Here is a 12054-nt window from a genome sequence, read left to right on the forward strand (position 1 = left end):
ACGTGTTCCTCAGACCGATGCCCAACTCCGACTGTACTGCTGCTGAGCCCGTTATGCCGTGCCGTGCCCGTGTGCATTTTCCCGTGCTCGCCTGCCATCCACCTTTTTCCGCTCCCCTACAGATAGGGTATTCACCAAAGGTCTTACATTCCACATATCTTAATACATTGCCTACGCATGGACCAGCCGCACAATTACAATTTCAGACATGTTACAACAGATTCAACAGGAATAACACCTCAATTTTGTTATAGCATTGCTTGAAATCTGACATAAATATTAATATTCACAACTAAAGTTGCTTACATTTTCTTTAACATAATGACACAAAAAGAAAAAGAAATGAAATTAATACATTACGTACATTGATTCATCGAAATTCCAAAGAAAAAATTTATTATGTGTTCAGTAGTTGTTGTTACACATGCCCCCGTTTCCAGAAAATTTTACGAAGTATAAATTTTATGGGAACACTAAATTTTACATTTATACACTTGTTCTGAATCTTTAAGTGAATGTCCAAAAAAATTTATACCAGATACGTCCTTTCACTCACATTATCTTGGTCTATATTTTTATTAACATATCAAGAACGTTTACTTGTTATTTACTTAAGTGCCTTTTGCACAGTTCAACCTCCTATCACAACATTACTAAAATAGCAAATTTCTCATTTTTACTAAATTTTTCAAAGAAAGAACTTCAAAATCTGGAACATAACCACTTAACTATAATAGCAAACACAAATATTTATATACACTATAAGACAATTTATTGCTGCTTGCATTGAATGGCAGTCCGTTTCCTTACCTAAAAAAAAAAAAACAAACACACACAATAATATTCAGAAAATTTACTACACATATTTGCTGCTTATTATTCAGATTTGGGCAGTTCTTTTCACCTCATTTTACCACATCACTTGTATCACACTTACAATTCTCCTCTGACTATTTATCTGCCCACTTTAGTGTTTGGCAGTCCTTTATATTATGACTCATACATTGCCCATTTTCATTTTTTCGGCATTTACACTTTCCTTTTCAGTCCGTTTCTCCATACATTCTTACATTTATAGTGCATTTGGTAATCTGAAACTCACATAACTACATTAACATACTGACATTTGTATACATATATTTACAGAGATTAGTTACATTTTGAATAAAATAGTTTCAGCATATGGTACAGCACATTTACTGCAAATTGCTTTCTGAGTATCCTTATGTCACTCATTTCTAGGAACATACAGTTTCAGGTCCACGACATTTCTTACACCTAAAGGTCTTTTGGATTTTGGGTAGGTCAGGTAGTAAGCATTGTCGTGTGGAATGTTCTGTATTATATATGGTCCATTATAAATATATTTAAATTTGGAAATTTCATGGTTCAGTTCACTAGACTTTTCGTGGGTTTTTAAAAGAACATAATCCCCAATTTTAAATTTTGAACCTTTCAGATTTTTATCGTGTCTTTTTGATCTAGATTCAGCGTTTTGCTTTGCCCTTTTTCTGACTAATTCTTTCTTTTGACTTAACCCCAAACTTGTACAAAGTGGAAACCCTAGTTTTTCCTCAATTAAACTTTTACTTCTGCTGCCTAACAAAATTTCTTCCGGTGGGAACCCAGTAGATTCATGATGTAAGGTGTTCATGACATTCTCAAAATCCGATATAAATCTGCCCCAGACTCTATGGTTGTGACTGCAGTATGTTCTACACAATCTCTCGATTTCAGCAGGATGATAAGCTGAGATATATTTAACCTCCACACCTTTTTACTCCATTCCTCTTTCCAAATTTTGGATATGAACTGGGGTCCATTGTCAGATAGTACTGCCATGGGTTTCCCGATGCTTCTGAAGTATTCGACCATTCTACTAAATACAGCTTTTGCTGTTGCTCTTTTCAAGGGGTATAATTTCACAAACTTTGAGAATACTTCCAAAATTACTAAAATATATGCACAATTTCCCGAAGTCATTGGGAGGTGACCATATAAATCTACCGATAATAGTTCTGGGGTGTCTTCAGGTAATGTACTTTGCATTGGACCTCTATTAGTTCTGTTCGGTACTTTGGCTCTTTGACAGACATCGCACGACTTAATTCGTTCCTTTACCTTCTTACTGATACTACCAGCTAGCACTACTACATTATTGAATTTATCCAAACATTTCTTTAGCCCACTATGCCCCAATGCTAAATGAAAATAATCTATGACATCAGTATCGAACTGGTGTGGCCAACATACTCTCCATTCCTCAGTGACTAAATCCTTCCTCCTATATAAAAGCCTTTAAAAATTTTGTAATATTTCTTAATTTGCGGATACTGCACACTGTCAAAATTTACCTTCACAGATTTCCATGTCGGATACTCATTCTGGTGGTATCTCATATTTTTACATATTTGCTCAATTTTCCATTTTCCTGAAACCTCTTTCATATACCTTATCTGAAAATAACCCTCTTCACCATGTTCATTAGGCACTTCACTCATACCATTAGGCAATCGAGATAAAGCATCTGCCACAAAATTCTCAGCACCCTTAACATAGCAAATATCGTAATCAAATTGCTGCAGGTACAAAGCCCAACGAGTTAGCCTACCATCAAGTAAACGACAATCTTTAAGAAAATTTAAAGCTTTGTGGTCAGTGTGTATGATGAGCTTATGGCCCCACAGACAATTTCTGAACTTCTTTAATCCCCATATAATGGCTAAAGCTTCCTTTTCCGATATAGTGTAGTTTCTCTCGTATTTTGTTAGAGTCCTACTTGCAAATGCGATAGTCCTGTGTTCGATTTCTTTGCCCTCACAGATTTCTTGGAAAACTTCTATACCAATTCAATAAGCATTGCTGTCAGTACTCATATGGAAAGGTAGTGACAGTATGGGGTGATGCAAAATATTGTCATTCAAAAGTTCCCTTTTTAAATTTTCAAAATCTCTCATGCACCCTTCAGTCCACACAAAAGCACTATTTTTCTTAAGTAGATTATTCAAATGAGGACTATTAAAAACTTGCTCCTTGACGAATTTTCTATAGAACCCACATAAACCCAAAAAGGCTGTCAACTGTTTTCTATTTCTAGGAGCTGGACACTCTGCTATTGCACTTAACTTTTCCGGGTCCTTGCCAATACCGGCCGTAGTAATAATGTGCCCCAGAACTTTATCTCCGATTTCACAAATTCACATTTCTTCCACTTAAGCGTCATACCACCTGCTTGTAGAGCAACGAAAACTTTTTGCAATAATTCACAATGCTCTTGCCATTCTTCTGTAGCAATCAGTAAATCATCTACATAAATGGTTAGCCGGGAACTCAGTTCTCTCCCTAATACAAAGTCCAGTGCCCTAATAAATACTGCCACAGAAGCGCTAAGCCCAAATGGTACTACTTTATACTGATAGCATTTCCCGGCAAATAGAAAAGCGGTATATTTACGGGATTCTTTACTAAATGGGGTTTCCCAGTATCCGGCGGTCATGTCCAGACTGGTTAAATACTACACATTATAAAATTTTTGAAGCATTTCGTCCAGATTTTCAGGTCTGTCTATTTCCTTCTTTACAATTTTGTTCAAAGTCCTGGCGTCGATAACTACTCTCACTCCCCCATTCCTTTTGTTCACGATGATAAGGGGACTATTATATTCGCTGCTACTCTGTTCGATTACACCCCATTCTATCATTTTATCTATTTCCACTTGCACAGCCTGCTTCTTTGATATGGGTACGGTCTTACAAAGAAATGTTTATGCTCTATTGTCTCAATATGGTATTCGAACTTCTTAACTAGGCCAGGTTTGCCCGAAAATACGGTGCTGTTACTATCTAAAATACCAAGCAATTTTGTTTTCAGTTCGGGAGATATTCCCTTCAAATTTTCCACCATTTCTTTAAAATCATGCCCCTGCTTGTCACTCTCATTTATTAACCTCTGGACATGGTACGCCTCATACTTGTTTGTCAAATCATCATTCCCTTGGTCAATATCCAACAATAAAGAATCAATTTCTGAATCGAATACCTTCCCATTTACCTCAAATTTTACTTCTAAATACCTAGATGTACTATCAATTTTGATCACTTCCTGGCTACAATCAATAATAACCTTTTCTTTATCCAACCAATCTATTCCCAGAATCATTTCAGTACTCAAGTCTGGCACAACCAAAAAATCGTGTTCAAAGTTTTGTCCTTTTATACTAAATTCAACCAAAATCTGGTTCTTTACCGGCTTGCTAGTCTTGCCCGTAGCACCAACAATTTTTACACCCGTCACTGACATAATTACTAGTCCAGGCTTATCACAAACGTGTTCGAAAAACGACTGGGATATTGCACTTATCTGAGATCCAGCATCAAGAAGTACTTGCAATTTCACATTATAAATTTCAACTGGTATTACAGTTTGTTTCACCGTCGAATGTTTTTCATTGTTGTGATCCTCCCTAAGCAAATGCCGGTCGACGATAACATCGTCCCAAGATATGCTTTTAACATTCACCCCACATATATCTGGCGGTTTCTTTGGTTCCGGGAGTTCAAAATCATTAATTACTTGAACTCTTTGTAAAATAGACCCTGAGTCGTCAGGTGGCTCTTTCTTTCTTTGTTCAGTCTCAACATCTGGGTTTTGTTTCGAAACTTCGTCATCATTAGTTACAATATCACAATTAGCTGTATCCCCCTTATTTTCGCTACTACCGAAATATTCATCATCTAAACTATCGTCAGAATCCGACCATTCTGGATCGCTTTCAGGTTCTAACATAAACGCTTTTCTGAGACAGGCACTAAGTTCTCCCTCTGAATTTTGGTCAGGCTTTAATTTTAATTCAATATCCTCTTTCGGCAAAACGGCCTCATCATCAACTCTACTCACATCTACTGTTAATTCATATTTAGTGTAATCCTCGTGGACTTCAATTACTTTTAGGTAATCACCTGCCTCTTCCTCACGGTGCCTTTCGGTAGCAGCTTTTACTTTTGGTGGATCATTAACAGAAGTTACTTCCTCGTCAATGTTAAGGATTTCGTCCTCCAATTACTCCCTATTTTTCACCTTCGTCCTATCGGCAGCACGCGTACTTTGCGCGGCGCTATTTACTCTCTCCTCGTTAAACTCGGGCCACGTCACCTTATCGACGTCCCTACTACTTCCTTTTTCACTAATCAACTTCCTTGCCTCATACTCCTTCTTAAAATCCTCCCACTCACATTGCTTTAGGCCCTTGTACAGATCTTCGATCTGCACACGACAATTAATTACTTCCGCTAATTCATTCTCGCCTTTTACTTCATTGCAAACACTGCTAACCGCACCTCTCTGTGTATTCACAGTTTCGTCTTTTCTTCTCCACGGGATTATCACTCGTAATATATTCATCAGCTCTCACGGCTATGTTCGTACCTAATGCTGCCGTATTGCTAGCGGCTTCTCTCCGAACAGCTGTTCTGCTAGGCTGGGTCGTTGCCCTCTGATGCTCCACTCGCCTGTTAACAAGTAACGCTCTGCGCGGCGGAGATGACTCATTCTGGCTCGCACCTGACGCTTGTTTCGCAACAACACATTGCGTCGTTCCACGCCTGTCTCTAACCTGTCTCATAACTTTACTGTCAATTCGGTAACCTTTCTTAAATCGGTGCCGGTATATATTGTCCGCTTCCGTTTGGCCCGCAACGTTCGCGGAAATCAGTTTCCCGCATCGTTATTATTTTGCGCGGTGTATCCTCTACCGCGACCAGGATAACTTCCTCTTCCTCTGCCTCTACCTCTACCTCTCTGTATCATATTGACGCGAAACCCTTCTCCGTCATTTCTCTCGTCATTATTACGGTTATTTCGGTTACCAAAATTTTGATAATTGGCACGACTTTCGCGCCAGTGGTCTTCGCCTTCGACCCTTTCGAGAAACGCTTGGAAGCTGCGATGATTGATTCCCACGTATCTCTTAGAGTCTTCTGGAAGCTTTTTATATAGTTCTCAGATTATTTCTGAATCTGATCTTCGACCTCTCAAATGCGTCAATTTCCGGTACCAATATTCGCAGAAATCTCTCAAAGAATTCCTGCCCCTGTTATCATGAAGCTTGGCCATGATAAACTCGCGCCGTAAATGATCCTGTTTTTGTTCGGACCAGTATTCTTCCGTAAACCTTTGCTTGAATTCTTCGAATGTCATTCGTTCGGTATTCAAATTAATTCCCCAGCGCTTAGCGTCACCTGCTAAGGCGCTAATTACTACGTTCATCTTTTCCTGATCAGATAAGTGTTCAGGAAATATTCTCTCGCAATTTTTGATGAAAACTAACGGATGCCATCCGTTATGTTTCTTGGTGAGATCGAAGCGTTCCTCACCTTCTAATAGCTTCGTAATTGGTGTGCCATTACAAACAACACCAGGTCTATCTTTAATTTTACTCTCTAGATCGAAAATTTTGCCTTGAACTTTCGAAGTATTTTGTTCACACTTTCGTACATATCCGGTAAATTTTTTGCCTAAATCTCTCTCAGTGTCTGAAACTGCCTTTTTCAATTGCGAGATTCGGTGTTGACATTTGTTTACGATCTCAGTTTTGAGACCGAAAACTTTTTCGTCTACTTTTGTTTCGACTAGAGGCTCTACTTTCTCTTGGATGTTGAGAATTTCAACATCAAATATATTATTAATGTTGTTAATTTCCCCCTGCAAAGTATCCATATTCTTATTAATTGTGTCAATTTCAAACTTCATAGTATTTACCACAGTACTTAAACTACCCACTTTTTGTTCTACCTGTTCTATTTTTTTAGTAATTTTAATTCCTTGTTCTTCAACCTGTGCTTTAAGCTGACCAATTTGTTTTTTAAATTGCTCGTCAGCATGTGTTTTAAGCTGATTAACCTGATTACTGACTTGTATTTGAAGCTTTTCATTCTGTGTTTTGATCTGCTCACTCTGCCCTGAAATTTGTTTGGTTAATTGTTCAAATAAATCGTTTATGCTTGAAATTTTTACACTTTTTTGTTCAACGGAATCGGTGTATTCCGATCCTACTTCAAAAGTTTCTTTTGGTTCTTTCTTTATCTGTGGAGAATCAAACATGTCAGTGGATTTATTCACATACCCACTATCATCTACAAAGTCACCCTCTGCTTCCTGTTTTGTCCCTTGCTGTGTTCGAGGCGATCTCAACCTTTCAATTGGTTCATTAACATGTTCGTGGTATTGTATGTACGCCAATTGTCTTTCGCTAACGCCATCTGTTGTCTGGCCATGTAAACTCCTGCTACTGCCATGCGCCTCTTCCATTACGCTCGGCACATCTACCCCGTCTACTTTCCTGTCCATACTGAATGTACGCAACACCACACTACCGTACTTGACGTTTACTGCTATTTATTTTACTGAACACTATTGCAATTCGAGCCACTGAACATCCACTGTTCGGTATTCACTTTCATTTGTGACCGACAACAACTGGATGTCCTGTCATCGGGAAGCCACTTGTAACGTCCACGCTCGGGCGTACGTTAACTCTTTAAAGCCTGTACTATGATAAGTTGACGGGCTTCACCTTATAGGAAAGGATTTTAGTACATATGTTGACCGGGTGTACCTAAGTGGAAGCAAAATCGGACTTATACCCAGTCAGTAACAACAATGACACGTCAAGCAAGTATAAGTGCAATTACACATTAGGACAGGTAAGAAACGTACACTGCAGATGCTACTAATGGTTAATAAAACGGTCGTCAGCCTAATTAGGCATTGAGTGAGTTTATCCCCTGTACAAGTAGATGTACGTACAAGCATAACCACATGTAGTAATACTGTATTATATGGTGAATTGTAGAACCAGAAAAATCTATTGAACTGAGATTTTCCCTTTCTGTACTAATTTGAACAAGCTATAAACACACAACATTACACTACAATGGTTACTACGAACTGCGTTTTGCCTATTGATCCGGCGGGGTCAGGGATTTTCTCTGCCTCGTGATGGCTGGGTGTTGTGTGCTGTCCTTAGGTTAGTTAGGTTTAATTAGTTCTAAGTTCTCGGCGACTGATGACCTCAGCAGTTGAGTCGCATAGTGCTCAGAGCCATTTGAACCATTTGAACCTATTGATCCGACTGAAATCGGACATAGGTGACCCTAGAAATAGCACTTTTGACATACACACAATGTCAATTTTAATAATGGTAAAACTGATAAATTTAGGTTTTATCTTGACTTTAACTTTGCTGGTCAAATCAGTGCAATCACTTCAGAATTTAAATGAATAGAAGAGAAAAGTGTGAAAGAAAGGGAGGGGACCCTGAAACTGTTATGATCACAATGTTGAAACCATTAACTATTGGAAACATTAATTACTCAAGATTTAAAAAAAACGAATTATTACTCTTATTGTCCAATTACTTCCTCATTTAACTACCATTATTTTTGTCTCAAATTAATTAAACTTCCTTACTAAAGTCAATTCCAAATTTATCTTACTACTCTGTCAGACCTTTGCTCTTTACTAATATTTTCATTAACAATAAAGCTCATTAAGATTCATTCTAGCATAAACAGATCTGCAGTTAATTCTTATTAACATAAACTTTAAATCTTCATTTCGGGACACTTGGATTGCATAACATGTGGAAAGAACCCTGTCTAGGTGAGTGATTAGGATAATTCATTGATAGAACAATTCTGGTAAACGTTAAGTTATTATTGAACTGTCAGGAACAAAATTAACACTGGTCCATACAAATACAATTCTAAAGATTCAACCTGTGCGAGTCGATGCGGCGGTTGGCGGGTGGCGAGATGGCGAGATGCACAGCACACATACAATCGCAGCTATGGCTTTTGCTGTAGCGGCACTTTGCTTCTTCTTGGCGTCAGAATCCTTTTCAACCCAGTGCCATTAGAATATAGCCATGCTGTACAGTCGTCGGCACATCTGAGGCTCAATGGAACCACATTTTCCAGGATAGCCTCCTCGATCCAGTACGTGTTCCTCAGACCGATGCCCAACTCCGACTGTACTGCTGCTGAGCCCGTTATGCCATACCGCGCCCATGTGCATTTTCCCGCGCTCGCCTGCCATCCACATTTTTCAGCTCCCCTACAGATAGGGTATTCACCAAAGGTTTTACATTCCACATATCTTAATACATTGCCTACGCATGGACCAGCCGCACAATTACAATTTCAGACATGTTAAAACAGATTCAACAGGAATTACACCTCAATTTTGTTATAGCATTGCTTGAAATCTGACATAAATATTAATATTCACATCTAAAGTTGCTTACATTTTCTTTAACATAATGACACAAAAAGAGAAAGAAAAAATTTATTATATGTTCAGTAGTTGTTGTTACAAGCTCAATCGGACCCCAGGTTTAACTTTCAGCTCTGGATCACTGAATTATTTCAATTGTTTCTCAATACACTAAAAGATTTTTGGAGTCTGGTTGCTAACCAGACTGTCAAAGCTCCTCCTTTTCCCACATTCCTTATCACACTTCCACATTCCGAACCCTATGATTACTACATTATCATCTTCGTTTGGGTACCGAACTTCATTTTCAATGACATCATGGTGAGAATACTGAACTGTTTAACGAAAGTACTCTTAACCCCACCTTCCTTTTCATATCGAATATTGCCATCATTAATCCTTTTGTTGTTGCTGTTGTTACTTTTTATGCATTTCCCTGACCATTTACGAACGCTACATTTCACTTAATTCACTCTTACTACAAGCATGTTGAGCGTTTGTATTCAGGTTTACTAGCTTCTGTACCACAGTCAGACTTCGGACGACCGACACTAACTCATAGAATGACATCGTCACATTTGTAAACAGCCCGTATTTTATAACTGACTTGAGTTGGTATGTAAATCCCTACAGAGAATTTCTCTGATGAGGATTTCCTCATTTCTCTATGAATGCTGACCTATATAAGTACTTTCGTGAGGCAAACTGACTTTATTTCATAAGTAAATTAACACATGCAGTAGTTAAGTCAGACACCTGGATTGCTCAACACTTTCTAACGATCGTGTTTCATATCGTAAAAAAGATTTAACACTTAATTTTCCAGAAGTTTCGTTTGTCTAACATAATGGTCAAAACATTTGCAATGAGCATGCTTGGCTTACAACTCTAATCCAGACACATTTCTTCAAAGAAGATGACTGTAATGAATTTTTGTAGAAAACTGTGTGGAATATAGCACAGTGGATAATATTCTAGAAATATCAACGGAACTCTGTCTTCTGAAACCTGGAAGATACCTACTAAAATACGGCAAGCACTGTTTGAATGTGTGTACTATATCAGAAGCTGTTCTCACTGACAAGACAATAGCGCCGAAGACAGAAGATACCAGGTGGATTTCTGTACTGAACAATATGTAAGTCAACAGCCACATGGCTCCTTGAAAATTCCGATCATACAAATTTGTGACGTAAAAAACATCGCAGTACCAAGCAGGAAATGTACGGCATAAACGAAAGTTGGTAGTCATGTTTCTACAACTCAGAGAAGATGTCTTCAAATTTCGAGCCAGCTTCATAAGAGTGGTATTAATTGTGCCGCTACACCATCATCATCATCATCATCTTTTAAGACTGATTAGGCCTTTCAGCGTTCAATCTGGAGCTTAGCCCCCTTATAAAATTCGTCCATGATCCCCTATTCAGTGCTAACATTGGTGCCTCTTCTGATGTTAAACCTATTACTTCAAAATCATTCTTAACCGAATCCAGGTACCTTCTCCTTGGTCTGCCCCGACTCCTCCTACACTCTACTGCTGAACCCATGAGTCTCTTGGGTAACCTTGCTTCTCCCATGTGTGTAACATGACCCCACCATCTAAGACTGTTCGCCCTGACTGCTACATCAATAGAGTTCATTGCCAGTTTTTCTTTGATTTCCTCATTGCGGACACCCTCCTGCCATTGTTCCCATCTACTAGTACCTGCAATCATCCTAGCTACTTTCATATCTGTAACCTCAACCTTGTTGATAACCTGAATCCACCCAGCTTTCGCTCCCATACAACAAAGTTGGTAGAACGATTGAACGGTGCACAGATAACTTAGTCTTGGTACTGACTTCCTTCTTGCAGAAGAGAGTAGATCGTAGCTGAGCGCTCACTTTATTAGCTTTGCTACACCTCGTTTCCAGTTCTTTCACTATATTGCCATCCTGTGAGAATATGCATCCTAAGTACTTGAAACTGTCCACCTGTTCTAACTTTGTTCCTCCTTCCCACTAACATTACTTTCGTTTTGGAGATGCTAATCTTCATACCATAGTCCTTACATTTCAGATCTAGCTCTGAAATATTACTTTGCAAACTTTCAATCGAATCTGCTATCACAACTAAGTCATCCGCATATGCAAGACTGCTTATTTTGTGTTCACATATCTTAATCTCACCCAGCCAGTCTATTGTTTTCAACATGTTGTTGTTGTTGTGGTCTTCAGTCCTGAGACTGGTTTGATGCAGCTCTCCATGCTACTCTATCCTGTGCAAGCTTTTTCATCTCCCAGTACCTACTGCAACCTACATCCTTCTGAATCTGTTTAGTGTATTCATCTCTTGGTCTCCCTCTAAGATTTTTACCCTCCACGCTGCCCTCCAATACTATTGGTGATCCCTTGATGCCTCAGAACATGTCCTACCAACCGATCCCTTCTTCTGGTCAAGTTGTGCCACAAACTTCTCTTCTCCCAATCCTATTCAATACTTCCTCATTAGTTATGTGATCTAGCCATCTAATCTTCAGCATTCTTCTGTAGCACCACATTTCGAAAGCTTCTCTTCTCTTCTTGTCCAAACTATTTACCGTCCATGTTTCACTTCCATACATGGCTACACTCCATACGAATACTTTCAGAAATGACTTCCTGACACTTAAATCAATACTGGATGTTAACAAATTTCTCTTCTTCAGAAACGCTTTCCTTGCCATTGCTAGCCTACATTTTATATCCTCTCTACTTCGACCATCATCAGTTATTTTGCTCCCCAAATAGCAAAACTCCTTTACT

This window comes from Schistocerca serialis, chromosome 8 (genome assembly GCF_023864345.2).
Source record: "Schistocerca serialis cubense isolate TAMUIC-IGC-003099 chromosome 8, iqSchSeri2.2, whole genome shotgun sequence".
In the NCBI taxonomy this organism is placed as follows: Eukaryota; Metazoa; Arthropoda; class Insecta; order Orthoptera; family Acrididae; genus Schistocerca; species Schistocerca serialis.